General features: G+C 35.1%; 1 long non-coding RNA gene across 1 annotated transcript; it reads right to left on the minus strand.

Moving 5' to 3' along the window:
• Positions 1–2,808: 2,808 nt before the first annotated feature.
• On the minus strand, positions 2,809–6,620 carry LOC110878267. Its single transcript, XR_002557763.2, has 6 exons — positions 6,330–6,620; positions 4,659–4,763; positions 3,667–3,726; positions 3,533–3,584; positions 3,309–3,364; positions 2,809–3,116 (listed from the first exon to the last, which is right to left on the minus strand). It is a non-coding gene; the product is annotated as an uncharacterized LOC110878267 (long non-coding RNA).
• Between the last annotated feature and the right edge of the window lie 8,188 nt (positions 6,621–14,808).

Raw genomic sequence — 14,808 nt, forward strand, 5'->3', positions numbered from 1 at the left:
ATCAAATAACATAATTATCATACTAATAAATAAACATATCAATAAAAAAATAGATTACAAAGAACCATTAAATTGATTTTTTCAGAGTAAAGTTGTTAATAACACCAAAATACACCATTTTTTAAGAGTGAAGTTGTTAAATAGGGGACCGCCTAGAACCATCAAAATATTCAAACCCAAAAAATAAACCTCAACCACTTTTTCATCCTTGCGCTGTTCTATCTTCTCCTTAACTCAAACCCTTTCCACTACGAAAAAAACATCATTTAGTGGCACACACTTTTAAGTGGGGTAGGGGCGCTTCACTAGTGATGGAATTCCATCACTCACAACATCCAATCAAGTTCACCACGTCATCGACTTCATTCCATCACTAGTGATGGATTTTGATGGAAATGCCTATCACTAGTGATGGTTTTTTTTTTTAATTATAAATTAACAATAACAATTTCATTTAAATAAAAACTACATTAAATAAATCCTAAATTACAAACTTGAAAAAAAACTAAACATTGCAAATTAAAAAACTAAACATCACTAGTTTGCTTTGAATTATGTATTTTTATTTTTATTTAATGATTTTACTTTTTTATCTAACATTTTCCGTATAGACCCCTTGATTATTCTTTTTAAGAATTTAGGGGTCTATATGGATCGTATAGGTCTATACGATTCGTATTAGCCTACTATACGACCCAGTTTTGACCTATACAATGCGTATAGGGGTAAAATCAAATTTTCATAATTTTAGGTTTTGCCTTTTCGGTGCGTATACAGGCCTATTTTGAAGTATTTGTCATTACGTGTCGTTTTATGAAGTATATGCGTTATACGTGCTGTATCGGTGACGTTCGGTTTCGTGTGGTATCATATTCTATGATTACATGTATTTTTGTTTGAAATCCACTAGCGTGTACTCTAATGTGTCGTGTTGTGTGTATACGCGTCGAATGGTATCATTACTTGACGTATTTGTTGTTACATGTCGTATATTGTCAATATGTTCGGTATTATCGCATATATTGTCCAAACGGGTCGTGTCGGTGACGTTCGGTATTGTCACATTTATTGTATGTAAGTGTCGTATTAGGGTGTACATTTTCTATACGTGTTGTGTTATCGCGTATTATGTCTCTACGTGTCGTATTATTCCGTATTTATGGCGTAACTTGACGTATTGTATCCATTAAACAAACAAAATACACTTGAAAATTATAACTCAAAACTTCATAATTTTTGAAAATTATATAATAAATGTTATATACGATACTATAGTTTATTATATTATACCATATACAACTATAAACATATACGAGATCTATACTACACATATAGGTCTATACGAGCTCTTATACTACACCTAGATTATACATAAAAATATTAAATTAATAAATATATGTGTGCGCGCACGTGTCATGTGTGTGTGAATGAGAGAGGGAAAGATGTGACAAGGGGGCACCACTCATGTTCGTCAAACAAAGTTCACCTGCAACGCATGTCGTATGTAAGGCCGTGGGGTATGGGGCGGGAGTTTTGGCGTGGGTTGGGGTAAAACGCCCAAGTCACCACCCCGGGTGGGCTTGGGTTGGGGCGTGGCCCCTTGGGGTTTGGGTTTCAAGCCGGGCGTGGTCGGGGGAGCGAGGTGACATGGCGGTTTGTGAATGGCCCAAAGAAAAGAGCCGTTGGGCTAGCCGTTGGCCAACGACTATATTTAAAAAAAAAATTCTTCCATTTTTTCACTATAAAAAACTCATATTTTACTTCCATTTTTTACCACATTCAACCACATCTTCTATACATCTTCAATTCTCCTTCTACAAAACGAAAAAATGTATCCTTACAACCGTCCTTTTGACCCGAGCAACCCGTATGGATTCCAAGAAAATAATCCTAGCCCACCACCCACTCGTCCAATAGCTCGTCCATTTTTCATACACTCTCCTATGCCCGACATGGCGGGTTATGCATCGTATATCGGGAATCGTGTATATATTAACTTCCCACACACCGAAGATTCAATACCTACCCCGTTTTCACAATCGCCAATCGATCTTTCACCAACCTCCATCGACCTTTCACTAAACGAATCCGTTCCCGAAACTCAACCACCCAAAGAGGGTCTTTCCACATCGAAACCCATCAAAAAAAGAAGTCATAAGAAAAAAACCGAGGAGGATAAAGTAGTTGAAACCGCCAAACGAAAACAACAAAAATGGGTCTATGCTGAAGAAGTTGCATTGGCGAGGGCTTGGTGTGAACAATCTCAACATTCAACTTTAGGTATTCTTAACCTTAGTTTATATTAATGGAATGGTTATTTTTTATATGAGTTTGTAATATATTAAATAAAGCAAAGCAAAACCCTAAAAGTGGTGAAGCCGAAGCCGGCATTTTGACAAATGCCACTACAAGAAAATGAAGCTATTGCAACCCCAATAAAATGTTGCATTAGGCTATAAAAAGGTTGCGTTAGACCTAATGCAACCTTTTATCAAAAGCTGCATTAGGCGAAGTTGCATTAGATCTAATGCAACCTTTTCAAAGTCTAATGCAACCATTTTTGAAAGTGTTGCATTTAAATAGTAAATGCAACCTTTTTAACATCCAACCTTTTAACATTCTAATGCAACTTTTTTTACTTTAAAATGCAACTTTTAGTATATTTAGCTACAAAAATGCAACCTTTTATAGACTTAAACGCAACTTTTTATATATTCAAATGCAACCTTTTCTACACCCAAATGCAACTTTGTAACATAATTTAATTGCTAGTAATTAATAAGCATCTAATAACAATTACACCAAAAATAATAAAAAAAAAACACAAATATCATTGATAATCAAATGGTGTACTTTACATGTTAAATTAAACTCGAATCAATATAGTCAACACAAAGTGTCAATTACAATGATGAAGAGAAATGGAAACATTCTACTCTAGATCTTCAACCGGTAATTGTTTTATAACCTTTCGCATCATAGCTTCCAAAATATTTCACTAGCTGTAAATATCTTTTTGCATAACTTCGAGCTCAACTTTTTTCCTTTCATGATCCTCAAAAATGTAGACGGAGAAGCTGCAGCCTATAACGTGCAAAGGATGACATGTCGGCTAACTATCAAATAAAACATTGAAAACCTAATTCATACTTCAACTTAACTCAAAGAAAAAATGAAAAAAAGAAACAAAACGCTTTCAATTTACTTATATTTATAATGGTCGGAGAATATAATAGTAAGCCAGATGGTACATCCACTATTTAAAAACAAATATGTATATAAGAGTAGAAGGGCATAAGAAATGATACTTTCTGTGGTTCTTGTGAAACGTCATTATGTCAGTAGTGTAATATTCCTTCTGTACCTGCAACATAAAAATCACAGTCAAACAAATAAATCTAGAAACTAGAAACGGACAACATAGCAACAGAGAAGGCATTATACAAGATATAACCTAAATTATACAAATAAGTGTCTGTTGCCACAAGTTATCAATAGTAAAAGATACTAATAAGTTCTTGTAGTAATGAACCTTTTCAAGTTCTGTAGAAAGCATAGCTTACGCTCTGCCTCTGCCTCCACTCCTTCATATCAAAAAGAAACTTATCAGTACAAGATTTATCCTTGTCGGTTTTATCTTGAGATATAAATACCTCATAATCTTACCATTTAGTTGATTACTAAATACTTCTTAATGGCGTCGCTCATAAGTAAATTTCTAAGTAGCTGCACCAAACAAATCCAAAGTTCACAACTTAAAACTTCAACAAAATAATGATATAAAGTTCAATTCTAACAGTTTAAAACCGGAACTGCTAAAGCATTTAATAGAATCTATTTAAACATTTAAGATAGGGACTTCACATAAACTCAAATACAGCCATAGATTGTCATCCTCGGTGCACACTGCATCCTCAAATGGTGTGGATGTGAGGCTGCAAATTGCATTTCAAACTACATACACGAAGCAAGAATATTATCGCTCATCTAAGTTTTAGTAGTTACATCTCAATCACAACTACAAACCTATTTTGATGAGATTTTCAACTCTTAGTCTTGGTATGCAGACAACCCAATCAAATTGAGTTAAGTGCCATTTTAGTCCCTGTGGTTTAGGCCATTTTGCCAGTTTAATCCAAAGGTTTCATTTTTCACATGTGGGTCCAAAAAGGTCCACCGTTTCCATTTTAGTCCACTGGGTAAACTTCATCCATTATTTATGTTAACGAGAAAAGCAATTTGGTCATTTCCAAATTGCCCTTCTAGTTCACAGAATTACATATAAAATGACCGAATTACGCTTCTCGTTAACAAAAAAATGATGAATTTAACCCAGTGGACTAAAATGGCAACCATGAAACATTTTTGGACCTACATGCGAAAAGTGAATCCTTTGAACTAAACTGGCAAAATGGCCCAACCAGAGGGACTAAAATGGCATTTAACTCAATCAAATTTTTAAAACTTCTATTGTAGTTACTCTCAAATTAAAATTTCTACAACTTAATCCAGTTCAACTTTTCAAAATTCACACACAAATAAAGAACATTAAGTTTTAATCACCGGATATAAGCTAGCAATCACAAAAAAGAAAAAAATAAAGAAAAAGCAAAGAGTAGAGTGAAAAGAGAGCTAGTCAAGAGATGTAAGTATGTAACCTTTCAACTAGGTCAATATTAGCACGATATCGTCAAAACAGACTAATTGAAGAGCAGAGCCCACCACTTTACACCCCTCCATTCATCCTCCAGTGAAAATGGGATCTGAAAAAAAAAAACATATTAGACTTATATTAGTAGTTTAAATTGATAAAGTTGCCTCCATTGCTCTTAACACTGAAGAAATGCAAGGTGGATCATCTTGAATGGAGAGTTTCAACTTAGATTATGTCAGTAAGACTAAATATAACAAACTGCCTCCATATCTGGGTAACATTTTATTAGAGCCTTACTGAATAGATTTCCACAAATAAAACAAAACAAAATCAAATCGAACACAAGATTATTATCCATATACTGGTTGATAACAAACATCTACTATAAAATATATGTAGCCGAGTCAACAAACATTGCAACTTAACAACCTAAACATATGAGCCATAAGACATATTTCTAGTTTTTAACATTAAAAAAAAAAGTGTACATGTTATTACGTGAGTCACCAACAAAAGGAACTCAAACATAGTCACATTCAATAAATAAACTATTCCAGTTAACTAACATATTTCCAATTGGGCCTCTTTAATATTAACTAATGATTTTATAAACTCCTAAATTTTATATAGTATAACTCGGATTTATTTAAACTCCTAAATTTTATAAGTAACTCCATCATACCTAAATCAAAATAAAGCATCAAAACATTATGTAACCTATCATTAAAAAATGGTTTATAGATAAACACCTTAAATAACAGTAAACAATAACAGTGAGGTGTATTGTTAACAGCTCATGAGTTTATATTAAGCCCATAAGCTTAATTAAGTTGATAAGCTAAGAAGTTGTTGGAACTAAGTTTATTAGCTTTTCCAAAATTTAATAAGCCAATTAGCCACCATCAGTTAATTAAATATACTAGTTAACAAATGGAAAAATAAACTATACTAAGTGTAGTTAGGTCACGCTAGGGATTTCATTTACCTGTTTGAGAGATTCTTCATGCCAGCTGCTTATATACATCATAAATTAAACCAGTTATCCTGTTACTTTCAAGAACCAAGTGATGTTTTGCTGAGTCATTTTTATTAGTTAACATGCATCATATTTAAAGTATGTAAATGCCAGTTATTTATTTGAAGTATTTAGAATTTATTTACCTGTTTGGTTTCATCATACTTTTAAGAGCTCAGAGCTCTGACATTTACCTTATAAACTAAAACAAAACAGTCATATCCTCTATAAGATGTAATCCGGTTGCTTTGAAACTTCATTTGTCTAAAAGCGTCCCAAAAAGTCTGTTTTAGAAATGATGGTTCACAGTCCAGCAAAACAACAAAAACATATCATTCGTGGGTGAAAAAAATGAAATACAATCTCTCAGAGAAGTTCTTATATTTTACTAATAATCTTACATGGGTGAAAACATAATAACCACAACTTTCAACAGGTTGCAGCGTATTTCTGTTCATATCACTGCCAATAACACAGATTCATGACTTCTCCTTTTTAGGTTTGCATATAAGAATCTACGAATTTCAAGTATCAACAGAAATATATTATCAAAGATCCATAATCTAGTAAAAAAGCATGTGAAATGGAAATCGTTTTGGTTAAAGCAATGCATCGAGCAGTTGGTATGCATCTTCGGACATTTGAATTTAACAAACTTACATAAGATTTCGATTGGAACATGAGGCCGATGGTTGTAGTAGAGGTAATTCGAGGGGGTCAATTGCTAAGGTAGAACGACGGCAAACAACTGCAATGAAGAATTACAGATGGGTTTCAGCGGGCAGAATCAACATGTCATAGGGCTTCTACGGGGCTCTGCTAGAAATGTGCGATTCTCATAGGGCATAATCGTGGAGGCCATTTGAGTGGAGGGTTATGGTCGATTTAGGTCAGAGGAGAGAGGACCTCAACCGTTTTAGGCTAAAGTGGGAGGGAGGAAACAAATTGAATTTTCTCAGGGAGGGATATAAAATTTTCTTTTGTGAAAAGTCGTAGTTGGAGGGAAACTTAAATATTTTTACAAAACCACATGTAGTTTAACTAATAATAGTATAATTTGATTTTGTTAAGCATATAAAATATAAGTATATAAACTAATAATAAATAAATAGTTTAGTTACGTTATAAAAGTTAATTATTTCTGGTCATTTTCAAATGGTTACTATTATAAATATAAATATACATATATAAAGTATTAATATAGCATGGTGCACCTTAATAAACAGAAATACATAAAAAATAGTGAAAAATGTAATTGAGATGTGAGACTTGAGACATACAAAAGTTAAAAGAAAGAAAATGTAATTTTAACAATGCAATCAAAGAGTTACAACTTGTTTTATGGAATTTGCCTCGTATAATTTTCCTAATAGTATATCTCTAACAAAAGTTGCAAATTTCAAACAAATTTGCAACCGTTTAATAAAAAAAGTTGCAATTTATAGTAAAATTCGCAACTTTAAATAAAAAAAGTTGCAAATTCAATATAATTATGCAACTTTTTTATGAAAAGGGTTACATTAGATCTTCTTTTGCAACCTTTATTTTCAACTAAGTTGCATTAGAGTCAAATGCAACTCATTTAAAAAAAGTTGTTTCTAAAAGGTTGCATTAGGCCTTTTTTCTAGTAGTGTGCACTGGTCGCATACAAATCAAATATGAAGACCGACTTCCATTTCATGCATTGTTGGGAGATTTGTAAATTCCATCCAAAGTGGTCGACTATCCCCATTGGTAGCGAAACTAACTCATCTTCCAAAAGGTCAAGGGCCTCGTCCCAAGCCCAATCTGATGCACGAGATCAAGAGTTTGAGGACCTTTTGGATAATTCGCCAAGCCCAAACCGGCCCGAGCATGGAAGAAATGCCTCAAGAAGGCGTGCTCAAAAACAAACGGCGTCGCCTTCAGCTAGGAGTTCTGGCTCGCGTAGGGGAATATACAGCGACCAGTTGTATGACATTTCATGCAAGTTGGATACATTCAACGTATTCCAACAACAAAGGGCCGAAATACGAAGGAGCAAAGAAGCTAGAGATGCCGCTAGAGATGCCCTGAAACAAAGACGGGATGATTTGAAAATTCTATCCCAGCCGATTGATCACCTACAGGGTGACGAGTTAAAAATAGTCTTGGCGTTGAGAGAAGACATAAAAAACAAATATAAAAGTTAGGAATTTTTTTTTTTTTTTTTGTAATCTTCTTTTTTTTTGTAATTTTCTTTATTTAAAATTATTAAAAAATTAAATTTGTGTTATTGGGTCTGCCCAGCGGGTCAGCCCAGCCGGTCAGCTCACAAGCCCACCAAACCCACGCCCCCCAAACCCCTGCCCACCATACCGTGTGTTCTTGTGGGTTTATCATGTCTGCCACCCCGTTCCACATATCAACCAATGCCCCAACCCAAGCCTCAATCCCCACCCCACCATACCCCATGGTCTAAATGTGAGGTTTGGAATTTCTAAACAAGTTGCACGTTGTGTTGGAGGTACTCTAGGGAGTCTTTTGAATTCCTAATTGTATAACTATAAAAAGGGTATGTCGGTGGAAACTTTTTTTTATTTTATTTTATTTTATTTTTTCTTTTCCTAGCAACCTTTGACTTTTTTTTTCTTTTTTTTTCTTAATTTACGTTTTCGGCCCTTATGCTTTGTGTGTTGTTTCTTAAATACCAACTTTTTTTGTAATTTACATTTTTCGTCAACTTTTTAGCTTTACGTTTTTACCCCTTGCACTTACTTATTTTTTTCCCATCTCTTGTAATATACGTTTTCGGCCCTTATGCTTTGTTTGTTGTTTCTTAAATACCAAGTTCTTTTGTCAACGTTTAAACTTTACGCTTTTACCCCTTACACAATTTTTTTCTTTCTTTTTGTGGTTTTTTTTTTTTTACTTATAACCTTTAATTTTCACCATTGACTCTTACAACCTTTTTACTTTGTAAATACTTTTCTAATTGAGTTTCCCACTTGATGTAAGACATGTGTCGACATACTTTTGTATCGGATCAAAAAACGGATCGCCCCGCCGCGAAACGCGGGTGTAACACCCTAGTTAAAATTAAAAAACGGATACATTTAACAGCACCTTTAAGAAAGCCAGTTTTGAAGGTGTGTAAGATATCTGTATAAGAAAGCATCCAACGTTTGAGGTATCATCCATTATTGTTTCCTTTTCTGTGTCGTCTCTCTATTAATACTGCAACCATTTTTATCCATATTTTATGAATGAAAAAAAAAGGTTACAATACCCCAAAAGTTAAATTATATGAACATTTGCAGCGTAAAAAAAGTAAAAACGCTCAGACCACCCGTAGTGGTTGCAAATTTGGGTGTTTTTGGGGCTCAATCACGCCCAATATCGCCCCTTTGCCACTACGCATGGGCGTGATTGGCTTCTTTTTGGTTTGGCCTTTTTATAAAACACGCCTGGTGAGGGAAAGCTTGTCCAATCATATTTCAGCTTACATTATTTGGCCAATAAGATTTTTAAGTTTTTTTTTTATTTTATTTTATTACAAAACATAATGCCCAATAATGCCCCATCCCCACTACACCCATTTTAGAAAACGCTCAATAATGTCCAATTGCTGACTGGGCTGACACATGACGCAAAACACCTAAGGGTGAATATTGCCCACATAAAGCATATATTTCTGAGTAAACTGCCATTTTGGTCCCTGTGGTTTGGGCACTTTTGTCATTTTAGTTCAAATCTCAAACTTTTTAAATCTGGGTCCCTGTGGTTTCACTTTTATTGCCATTTTAGTCCAAAAGTGAAATTTTGCCAGATTCACCTAAGTAAACCCTCCACTTTTGTCATTATCCACATGGGTATTTTGGTCATTTATGTTTTATTATAAACTGATTATCACTTAAAATTAATAAAATTAAAATAGAGTAAACTGACAGTATAAAAGGCATCTCCTTCCCCAAATTCACCCTAACTCAAACCCTTATTTGTGTGCAGATCGAAAATGGTGGTGTGTTCATGTGGAGCCGATACCCAATTGCGAACTTCCTAGACAACACAAAACCCTGGTGCTGTAATCGCTGTGTACGGAACACTCTGCACTCTCTCCTCTAAACACTTTTCACACACTCTCTCCCTCTAAGCACCCATCTGTTTCTCTGGCACGATTCCGGTGGGATTGAAGTCGTGTACATTACTCGAAGTGATTGATTTCTCCCGGAATAATTTCTCCGGTGAGTTACCCATGGATTTCCGGTCGAATTCCTGTGGTGAGAAGGGTTTTCGTCTTCAAGCTCCACTGGTGAGTTTACATATAGTTTTTGTGCTTCGATGTTACCCAGATGAAATTGTTGTGAAATGAGTGATTTTTCTTGAATTTTTGTCAATTGGGTGTGATATAGGTTGTGGGTTTTGTTTCTTTACTGAAACTATTGGTTTATGAGTGGTAATTAGAGATGGTTAGATGAAATTTTGTTTGAGTACTAATTCATGAAATCTGCAAGTGATTTTTGTTTGAGTTTACATATCGCTGGTGATTTTTAATGGAGGTTTCTTTTTATGCTGATGGGTATATGATGGAAGTTGACTTTGACCCGATGAAGATGCGGCAAATGTGAAGTTACCATTGCTAACATCCTCTGACCTTGAACCAAAACTAAACACGCGTGTGCCACCACTTTCTTGCCTCCCAGAGGTTGCAGTCGAACTCACATCAGAATCTAGCGATGTAACCATAGTATCACAACTATGAGTTAGGGTTTTATTTGGGGAAGATGATGTGCTTTGATCTTTGAGAGAAATGAATATTAATAAGGGTATTAAAATAAATTAATAATGTATTTAATTTAGTTTTTTAATTAAGAATAAGTTAAATAAAAATCAGTTGGACAAAAATACCCCTGCACAAAAAGACAAAATTGAGGGTTGCGACAGTAAAAAAAAGTTTTTGAATTTTGGACTAAAATGGCAATAAAAGTGAAAACACAGGGACACAGATTTAAAAAGTTTGAGATTTGGACTAAAATGGCAAAAGTGCCCAAACCACAGGGACCAAAATGGCAGTTTAATCTATATTTCTTGATAATTTATAGTTTTGAAATTTACTTTTAGTCTAACTTTATATTCAGTTTTTTCATAACCAATGTAATTTATTTTAATGTCTAATTTACTTTTTTTAAAAATTGTTCAAATAAATAAAATTAACAATTAAATATTTTATAATAGAAGATAGTTTTTAATTTTATGAAATTAACATAGTTTTAAATTTTATGATATTAATAGTTTACCATTAGTAGTAAAATGAGTTACGATATTTATGGTTTAAATGAAAACCACTTTTATTGTGAAAACTCGAAAACTAACTAAAAAAAGCCTAAAAAACACACAAATTTTTTTTTTTAATTTTTTTTATAAAAATCACTAGTTTTTATATATGAAAAAAGAACTTTTTTTTCAAAAAAAAAAAAAAACAAAAAAAAAATTGTAGTACACATACACATGTGTAGTATTACACATGTGCACTACACAAAAAAAAAATTTTCTTTTGAAAATTTTTTTTATATAAAAAAACCTGCGAAAATTATTATGCAAAAAAAAAATTTGGTATGTTTTTTTGGCTTTTTTAATTAGTTTTCGAGTTTTCACAATAACTAGTGGTTTTCATTTGAACCTTCCCCACCATTAATTAGCAACATTTTGTGTATGAGGGTGTTATACTTCATGTTTTAGGGGTTTTAAAAAAAATTGTTTTTTTTTTATATTTAACCCAAAAGATTTTCTTCTTTTGTAATGTTAACCATACAATTTTTTTTATTCTAACGTAAAACTTTTCATTATTTGCAATTTAACATCACAACATTTTTACTTTCAACTTTGGTCCCATATACTTTTAATCTTTCTAAAATTTCGTTTTACGTTTCGCTATAAATTTTGTGAGTTGGCATGGCGTAACATGCGTGTGTGATTCAACGTTTTTAGTTCCGCTTTATTTTCCGTTCAAAATTTTGCGAGTTAACACAGCGTAACATGCATGTTGGGTTCAATGTTTTTACGTCTATTTATTCTGTTTGATAGGTCTGGTACAACATGTGGGTCCTAGATCGACTTAGTGTTAGTGATCGCTTGCGATGGTGTGGCATTGATGCTATTTAGCACGGTTTTACATTCTCCTAACAACACGGTGGTGACTTAATTCTAGGTACTAAAAATAAGTATTCTATGGGAGCAAGAAGAATCTGCAACTAAATTTTACTTTCAAATAGTTTTTATTTTGGTTTCAATAAATAATCCACAATTCTAGCCCAATTTCTCACCAAATATGAGCCCAAATAAACTCACTGTTAATATCTTTTTATTTCCACCGAAACCCAAGCCTCTTTTATTTCACTCAAGCCCGCGAAGATGACTACGCTTTCTTAATTTCTTCCGTATCTTTATTATCGATCTTAGTTTTTAAAGGATTTAAGAATACTCGGTGTGATGGGTTTGAAGAGGTGGTATGAAGCGTCATGTGTCAGTCAAATTAGCTGGAGACGTTTTAATAAAGTACAGAGTGGAAGAGGCTAGAAAGGAGGCGTTTAAAAAAAATAAATAATTAAAATCCAACCAACCAATCAAAATAAAACCAAGCACCACCCACCAATCGCCTGCCTCCATGTCACCCACCATTATCCCCCCACGCCAGGGGAAAATACCACGCCACCTCCACCACGCCGCCTCCACAGCCCTGTGTTCCGGCGTGGAGGAGGCCTGCACCCCACTATGCCGCCCCCACACCCAGTGGCGAAGCTTGGGATTTCCGACCATGGGGTGTGTATACCAAAAAAATTATAAAATCGGGGGGTCGAAAACGTATATGCCAAAAAATTTCTATACGAAAATTACATACTCTCCACTACTGAGGGAAAAGTTCGGGGGGTCAGCCACCCCCTCCCGCCCCCACTATGCTGCGCCCTGCCCACACTTTTAGTCTAAGTTGCATATGAAACTTAAGGCCCACACCTCTCATTTGTCATCGTCTGTCACCACAAACACGTTCTCCAAAAACGTCCAAGGACCCACACCACAGGCCTCCTGTTTGAGACCTGCTACATAGGCGTCTGTGAATCACATTGTTGATAGTCTATGAAGGGGTATGGTGCCAAAAAGCCGCGCTAACCAATCAGGTCGCGCGCAAGACCATACTCCTACTACATCAATCTGACAAACTTACTACACCCCGCGCCGACTAAATAGGTAAAACCTAGGTCGCGCGCGAGGTCCAAGCAAAGTTAAAGCTCAGATCCTACACTTAGCATCCTGGATGAAAACCCTTACTCCCTGGACCTTGCGCCGGCTATATGGATGTGCTCCAGAGGCCGCGCGAGGACAGAAGCGCGGGTCCATCCTGGACAATACGAAAGGTACGAGTGGCAGAGAAATGGACCAATCAGCGTCCAACAGGCTGTATCCTATCGTGCTCCACGATTAGCAATCGTGCAGGAGACAAGAAGGTACGCAAGGACGCCTACGTGACACTAATCAGAGGGCGGCGACATTTGCCCCATGATCTCCACTCACCTGCTGATGTCAGGGAGACAACAAGGACGACAACCAGGACACGTGGCTCCACTCAGGGCACGCCAGCTCCATTAACGTTCTAGAAACGCTAACGGCCATGGCAGAAGGGACAAAAAGGATATTCCTTGTTGTCGACTTCAGGCCCAAGGCCCATCAGCTCATCTCCTTCTACACTACTCCGGCTATAAATAAGGACCTTTATGTACAGGTTAATGGGATTCTGTTCTCTGCTCTCTCACTACTAATCACACAGTTATTTCCTCAAAACGCATACATATTCTCACGTCGGAGAGTGGTTAAGAGGAGAACCACCCCCCCCCCTATTCCCCTCCTCTTAACAAGCTTAACGGGGTGTTTAGTGTTTTGCAGAAAGATCAAGGCGTCAGCTCAGGAAGGATTAAGAAGATTAACCTTTATGATCGAAACATAAGCCAATCTAATCACCAAAATTAGTTCCGTGTTTCTTCAGTCTAATAGAATAAAATCTATAACTTTTTAGCGAATATCAATTCCAATACATTTACAAGTGTTGACTTCAAAAGAAATTTGACAGTCAAAAGTGTTTGATCAGGAATTTGTAAAATTATTTAAAGTATCATCAGTTATGAGTTGCCAATGATGTTGTAGCCTAGTGGTTGTAATGGAGGTGGGAAGCTTTATCATCTTGTGGGTTTATGTCCGAGAGTGCTCGGGTACAAATCTTACTTTCACCGAGCTTTGGTCATGTATAGCCTTGACCGAGATGCTGTTCAAAAAAATAAATAAAAAAGTAAATAAAAAATAAAATAAATAAATAAAGAAGATCATCAGTTCACCATTAGTGTTATTAAAGTTTGTGGCAATAGCCATGATCAACGTTAGATTTGAATAACCAAAATTCAATTGAGGTTTGAATTTGATCATAGAAGATAGGTTTTAATGAGTATCCTCTGATCCTGCCATATTGCTAGAATTTCAATTGTATGAAATATGACCTAATAGCTTAAAATTAAACCCAGTTAAAGTTTAAACCATTTAAAATTCGCCTAATAGGGACCCCTTTTTTCCATTCACCTCGGGCCCAAAATGTATTTGACTTCTCGGGGACGACCCTACTCACAGGGGGCTTGGCTCGTTTTATACTCCTACCTATTATATAACCATTGAGCTTATTTGGTGATCTCTAAAATGTTGAAATTTGTGTTCTAGAAATTAAAATGCAGTAGTTGTGGTCCTCGAATCCTGATTTTTGTATATGGTGACGTTGTTGATGCATAGTAGATCACATATGTTATTGTGGAGGTCTAGAAATATATATTTATTGCGCGAAGCTTCTAATGTTGGTGCAATAACCATGATCATCGTGTTAGACATCTCGTGTATTTTAGTGTGATATGTAGTTTAGTATAATAATATTTGTATTTTTTGTAAAATATCTCGATATGTAATGTTGTGCAAAAATCATCTGTTATAACATGATATTGTCTTATATAACCTAAAATAGCTCACTATGATAACACCTATTAAAAGCCCAAAGTGACTTGTAACACAATTTTGGTTTGTGTGACATAAACTAACTCAATAATACATGCTAAGGCTCACTAAGGCCCAAAATCATACACATGTGTTTGTC

Source organism: Helianthus annuus, chromosome 1, assembly GCF_002127325.2.
Source record: "Helianthus annuus cultivar XRQ/B chromosome 1, HanXRQr2.0-SUNRISE, whole genome shotgun sequence".
Lineage (NCBI taxonomy): Eukaryota > Viridiplantae > Streptophyta > Magnoliopsida > Asterales > Asteraceae > Helianthus > Helianthus annuus.